The sequence below is a fragment of the Pan paniscus genome, chromosome 14 (genome assembly GCF_029289425.2).
Source record: "Pan paniscus chromosome 14, NHGRI_mPanPan1-v2.0_pri, whole genome shotgun sequence".
In the NCBI taxonomy this organism is placed as follows: Eukaryota; Metazoa; Chordata; class Mammalia; order Primates; family Hominidae; genus Pan; species Pan paniscus.
Window position 1 is genome coordinate 43733224 of NC_073263.2, and position 7133 is coordinate 43740356.

Genomic DNA, 7133 nt, shown 5'->3' on the forward strand with positions numbered 1-7133 from the left:
AAAACAAACACGAAAAACTAACTCTGCCAGGAAAAAATGTGAAACCCATAGACAGATCATGCTAAGGGTCTAAGGGGACAGCTTGCCTCCCCTACGGCATTACTGAAAAGCAGATGTGATGGGCAGCGTCACAGAGGCCTGTAATCCAGTTAGGCGCAGCAGCCACAGGCAGCCTACACTCTTCTTAAAAGCCTCCCTCTCAGAGAAACCCAGGGCCTCTTAGACTGTTCCAGGCTTTAAGTGCATATCAGAAAAACATTTGCCATATGTTTTAACTTAATTTCTAAGTCAGCGTGGGCCCATTCATTCTCATTCCTTCCATAACAGCCTTCCTGAGTAATTGCCTATTGACTTTGCTGCTTGCTTGTCATACCTGGGTGTGCATCTGTCTTACACCAGACACACCTAACTCTCAGCCTCTGTAGTCACAAATAAGGGTTCTACTTGTTGATTTAGAATGGCAAGTTGAAACTAGCACAGTCTTACACATAGAAGATACTCAATCAGTATTTTGTTGATGGAGTCACATCTCTATCTCTCTCCTTATTCTTCTAGCTTACTTCCCCCACCCCTACTTTTATTTCTTTCTTCCCCCTCTTTTGTCAAAAGGTTGGGCTTACCAGCAAATCCACTGAATACTTGCTAACCCTCTGATTTACACCACACAAGTAGCACCAGTTTCACAAGACAGAAAAAAACTCACCTTGGGGCCCCAAGGTTGGCCTGGATCTTTGAAAGTGTAGGGTCATGATTTATTTTAGGCAAGTGGAGATCTAAAAAGGAGCAAAGATAACAGGACCCTGCAATTCACCAACTGGATCCTGTATATAAGAACCTTGTGATTTCTCACCTTGCTAATTTCCTGCCCTCTCTTTCTGCAGGTTCTTCCCCAAACCATCATGGACCAGTTGGACTCTGAGAAGAAAAGTTTCTGATCTTTAGTTCATTCTTCCAACTCTCTAGAAAGCAGGAAAACTGAGAATGAAAATTTCTAAATTACTCAGGACTCATGGGTTGCCAATAGAAGAAATACATCTTAAACTAGCTTAAGCCTGAAAGGGAAATGTGTTTGTTCATGTAACTGAACCATAACGAAGGATGGTGGACTGAGGGACCTGAAAACACCCTCAGGACTCCCTCACTCTCCTTTGTGCTCCTGTCTGATGCCGTCTTCCCAGACCTGCTCACTCTCCATAAGGTGGGGATGTGGCCATCAGCAACGTGTACTTCCCCGAAGCTTGTGACCTGAGTAGATAGGCGTCCCCCAACCCACAAGGATTGAAAAGTTCCTCTAGGAATTATGTGGATTGGCCTATTCACTATGACATGTTCCGCCTAAGCAGCTAAAGGAACTGGGTCTGTTACCAGAAGAGGTGGGAGAGGGGTGCTAGGCAGATTGAACAACAGCCACTACAACATCTTGAGGAGGAGACCTACGTGAAGGCCACCAAGTCTGCTAGCAGATATTTCCTCCCTCGGATCTCTCTCCCTGTCCTCACAGTCTCATATGTGAGGATTAAATACTACATGTGGCCTAGGAGATCTTAGATCCTCCACACGAAGATATAGTAACAATCAACATCCTAGTGTCCTGGCAGAGAAAAAATCAGAAAGAATCGTTTGCCTGATTTTTCCATCAATACCAATAATTAGAGATGAAATTTGTGATGGACTCAGAGAATTAGAGAAGATCTAAGGGAATCTAGATGATTTCCTACCCCTAACCAGAGCCTCACAAAAAAGGGTGAAGATCTATGGCCGTCTTGCGTTTGGTGTGAGGCTGGACAAGGAAGTTCCTAAGGTCCTTTAGACTCTGAGAGATCATGAGTCCGTAAAACCCTTCCAACTTGAAATTAGTTGATTCCTTCCTTAAATTTTCTGGGACATTCCCCCACTCCCTCCACTCTTATTAGCTGATTTTACTGACCAATAGGCCTTGAAGTTGGTCGTTCCATCTAGATGTCTCACATCAACTCACCTTTTGCAAATTAAGCCCATACCCTTAAAGAGGGGAATTCTCAAGCCATTAGAAACTAGAGAGTCAGCTGGGCATGGTGGCTCATGCCTGTAATCCCAGAACTTTGGGAGGCCAAGGTGGGTGGATCACTTGAGGTCAGGAGTTCGAGTCCAGCCTGACCAACATGGCGAAGCCCCGTCTCTACTAAAAATACAAAAATTAGCCAGGGGTGATGGCATGCACCTGTAATCCCGGCTACTCAGGAGGCTGAGGCAGGAGAATTGCTTGAACCTGGGAGGCAGAGGTTGCAGTGAGCCAAGTTTGCACCATAGCACTCCAGCCTGGGCAACAGAGTGAGACTCAGTTTCAAAAAACAAAAGAACAAACAAACAAAAACTAGAGGGTCTCCTCTTAGTTCTTAAACCCTCTTAGTCAACATTTGTGAGCCTCTTTTCCGTATGTTTTGGCATCTTTATTCCTTTCCTTCGTGTCTTGACCAAATTCACCAGATCGTGACTCAGAACAAAATCCTGAGGTTGAATATAGAGGTCTAGAACATCTTCAAATTAACTGTTTCTCCTCATAGAGAATTAAAGAAATTGAGAAAGCAAGAGAGAGTGTGTGGAGTTTTTGTCCTCATTTTCCTCTTTCCTGTAGTAGGTAGAATAATGGCTGCCCAGAGATACTCACATCCTAATCCCTGGAACCCATGAATATGTAATGTTGTATGGCCAAAGGGGAATTGAGATTGCTATTACAATGACTTAAAATGGGAGATTATCCTGGATTATCCAGATGGGTCCAATGTAATCACAAGGTCTTTAAAAATAGAAGGAGGAGGCAGAAGATTAGGTCAGTCCATGAGACAATGTGAGAAAAGCTCAGCCTGACATTGCTGGCCTGGGAGATGGAAGAAGGGGCCACAAGGGGTACCAGCAGCCTGTAGAAAGTAGAGAAGGTAGAAACACAGATTCTTCCCTGGGGCCCTCAGAAAGGAACACAGCACTGTCAACACTTTGAATTCAGCCTGGTAAGACCCATGTTAGACTTCTGACCTACAGACTGCAAGATAATAAATCTGTCTTGTGTAAGCCACTAAATCTATGGTTATCTGTCACAAGCACAATAGGAAATTAATACACTTTCTATTTGTTTTACGTGTGTCCTGAAATGTTAGGTTCCTTAGGATTCCAACTGCTGAACTATATGGAGACAGGATAGTTTACTTAAAAGAAAAATCTTAGACAAATTAAATTTAACAGAGTTTACTTGAGCAAAGAATAATTCATGACTTGGTAGCCCCAGAACCAGAATAGGTTCAGAGGGACTCTGTTGCTGCCACGGTGTCAAAGAAGATTTATGGACAGAAAAAGGAAAGTGATGCACAGAAAACAAAATTGAGGTACAGAAACAGCCAGATTGATTACAGCTCAGTGTTTACCTTATTGAACACCATTTAAACAGTTGGATGGCCTTGACTGGCCAAAACTTGATGATTGGCACAAGGGCAAGTTACAGTCTGTTCACACATCCATTAGGTTACAGCTCACTATGTATGAAGAAACCTTTAGGATGAACTTAAAATATATAAGGAGGGAGCTTTAGGCTAAACTTAACAGTGGACAAGATTTGACTCTGCTACTACGTCACCTTGTGGTTTTGGGTAAATCAGTTTCTCTGGTTCTCAGTTTCCATATCTGCAAAACAAGGTCGTTTTATTAAATGATCCCCAAAGCCTCTCCCCCTTTAAGTTTAGACATTCAGTATACTCTCTGTCTTCTTAATGGTGTCAAATGCTCTGGAAGCCCCAGCAAACACCTGAGCTGCCCCTGTCACCATCCACAGCAGAGCATGGACAGGGAAAGAATGTCCACAGGTTCCAGCTCTCTCAGGACTTGTCCACGGCGAGTGAGGCCACAGGAGGTCAGGGCAGGCACAGCAGCTGCCAGTTCTCTCCACTCAGGAAGAACATACCCAGTGCTAAGGAAGAAACACCGTGGGGACAGAGGTGCTAGAGAATTCTAAAACCCAAGTGGCCATGGAAATCCTCCTAAAGGCAAGGAGACTTGTGTTAGCTTCACAGGAGAGATGGGCTCTGAATAAGGATAGTCTATCCAGAAGTTGGGGTGACAAGAAAGACACCAGGTGGGTTATCATGGTGAATGGGCTAGGCTGGAAGAAAAGGTTTTGTGTGGGCAAAAGGTCAGAAAGATCTGTTAAAAGCAGATGATGAGGCCTTAAAAGTTTCCAGGACAAGGACAGGAAGGCTGAGTGAATGCCTTGATGAGGCCCTACTACACTTTGTGCCATGTTGTATGCCCGGGAATAAGCAGCAGGCACATAATCGGTGCTCAAGACAATAGGTGCTCAGTATTTGTTGGATAAATAAATAAATAGGCATCAACATATTTTTAGCAGGACATTGCCATTATCCAAGATGAATTTAAGGAAGATAAGTGGGACCTCCATAGGCAGAGTGGACTGAAGGAGGCAGAGATGGAACATCTGTATACTAGTCAAGAGGCTGCTAAACTGATTCAGACATAAAGGTCAAGCTGGGATGTTGGGCAGTGCAAACTGAAGGGAAGAAACATATGTGTCGTGAAGACTTTCCCTAAACCATTCCAGCTGGGAGGATGTCATTTCCATTCATGCAAATCTCCAAGGAAGGAGACCCACCACCTCATGAATAAGAATAATGCAATAACCCAGACAGGCCAGCACACCGGAGCAAAATCTTCGGGCAGCCATGGAAGCAAGAATCCAACCCACGCCATATTTTCAGTAGAAATGACCACTAATTTATGCACAGTTTTTCTGCCTATAATCAAAGCTAATTCTTAGTTCACTCTTGCCTCCTCTAGACTCAACAACTCGAATTCTCCTAACTGCTTTCAGAGATCCATTCACTGAGTCTGCTCATTATTTCCGTTTTTCTTCCCTGATCCCGCTCCAAGTCCCCTCTGCCTTATGTCATTTAGCTGAATCAGAAGACCAGGTTTGCTCCAGTCACACTCATCTGACAGGCCTGCTCTTCCTCTAAGTAGCTGGCAGGAGCATAGCTCTGCTCCAGGAGGGGGGACCTGTCCTCATGGGAACATGGCAGTTATGGTCCAAGTCCAGCTGGCCAAGAACTCAGACTGTCCTCTCCTGAAGGTTCCCCCACAGAAATCAATAAGAGCCCACCTCCAGATAGTGGCTGGCCTCAGATCTCAGAGGAACTCACCATCCTCTTCCTCTCCATCATCCTCTCTAAGCTTCCCTGTCTTTGCCTCAGCCAAAGTCCAACCCATCAGGGACAGAAGAGTAATTGATGAAGGCCTTAAGGGATATCAAAGTGCTATTGAGCAAAACCACAACTCAACAGCCGTGCAGGTGCTTCCTGTGGCAGGGAGGGAAAGAAGTTTCTTTAGAAAGCCCTAAATAACTCTAGGCAGGGATGTCAGCTTGACAAATGACTGGTGAGAAATAGCCCCGTTGTTCTCTGGTGTGTGATTCATCCAAGGCTGTGCTGGGGTGGGGGGGCAAGGCCCAGACGTGAGTCCCACCATTGGTCACTTGGGGCCGCTCTTCAGCTTGGCTCCAAGATGGATAAGAAGGCACTTTTGTTGGTGCTCTTGGCCTCTGTCACTTTGACCTTGTTTTCCAGTGGTTTTATTTAGCGGATTTGTGCTGATTTGGTTTGAGCTGCATTCAGAGGAGGATAGGAACTGTGGGGAGACTCTTTCTAAGCATCCGAAGGCCTCTCTCCCTTTGATGTTAGCTCCCAGTGCTTCTTGCCATCATAACATCAAAGACCAGGGGCTGCTCAGGGCAGAGGCCCATTTCATCTCCCTGTTCCCAGCTCCTCAAAGAGCTGGCTTATTGAAATGCTTGTCACGTGTTGAATGGATAAGTGAAAATATCCCGAGACCAAGGGATATGACATGACAGCTAGTTTCTAGACTTAGCGCTGGGACCTTGACAAGGTGCACAGAGTCTCTGGGCCTCTGTACCCCATCTGTAAAATAAGAAGGCAAGCTCTTGGGTCCCCTCAAACTCAGACCATGAGGTTCAGAGAGGCCTGCAGAGGCTGATTGGGGCCTACACCCAACTCGCAAGGAGGGGAACAAAGGTAAGGAGAACATGAGGGATCAGCAGTTGTTTTGAATGCCCAGCAGCAGGAGTAAACACCAGCACGTTGAACACTTGCGTGAAAGGTGTATGACGCTTTCAGTTAGGAGGTCGGCCTGGAGGCCCCCTGAAGTAACACTAGATGAATGTATTGTGAACAGCCAGTGGGCTGGTGTGGGCCACATGGGACACAAACAGCACCACTAGCCTCCCTGAGTTTACTGGGTCCTCTTCACCAAGGTGTCCCAGCCACCAGCTGGACATTAAGTCTTTGGTTTATGGTGTGTTTGTTGTTGTTGTTGTTGTTGTTGTTGTTTTCCATGAAACAGCACAGCAAATCCATTGTTAGAGGCCGGCCATCCCACCAGCAGGGATGATTTTGTGAGTGAGTCATGCTGAGGAGGCGCTGTGTGAGGTGGGGCTGCGGTTTATAATGAAGTCCTGCCTGGGACTGTACTGAGGAGACAGCCCAGTGTGTCCCAGCACAGAGCCCATTTCTCAAAGCGGTCATCGTCTGATTCATTTTCTCATGCTGGTGGATGTGCTCTGGGTTTTAATGCCTTTAGTTTCCATCAATGGTAGCTTTGTTAGTGTTAACCGAAAGGAAGACAAATTTGTTTGAAATCAAGGTCTTGTGGATGCCTCAGTGTGTACCCTTCTCTGTGCAGAAAATGGCTGTAATCTTGAGATTGAAGAGTTGAATGAAGTTGTCTTCTTTATGGAAAGGCATTTCAGCAACTGTAATTAATGGTCACAAAAGTCATCAAAAGTTTTAACAATGCCAACAATCCCAGTTTCCCCTTTGCGAATCATTTTAGGTTTTTATATAAAGATTGCTGATGCCCCTATTAAGGCTCTTACTGCTGTAAAAGTCAGGTAGGTGAGATTCCAGCTTGGCCTTCATTTATCCTTTTGTTTACGTAAAGCATCCAGTTACTCTTACACCTTGACATGGCTTAAGCAGGTCTGACGGGAAACAGCCTTGTTTCAGCTGATAATCTCCATGGAATGGACAGACTTCCCACTGCAGAATTGAGGCAGATAAAAGGAAAAAGAAGTGCTC

The 7133-nt window shown here is 45.3% G+C and overlaps 1 long non-coding RNA gene across 1 annotated transcript in view; it reads left to right on the forward strand.

The window, feature by feature from the left end:
* Positions 1-2562, forward strand: part of LOC103784280 (uncharacterized) — a 197688-nt gene extending 195126 nt beyond the window's left edge. Inside the window, exon 3 of the long non-coding RNA XR_004665891.3 lies at positions 882-2562. This is a non-coding gene — a long non-coding RNA (uncharacterized LOC103784280). The remainder of the gene's footprint in view (positions 1-881) is intronic.
* Positions 2563-7133: the final 4571 nt, after the last annotated feature.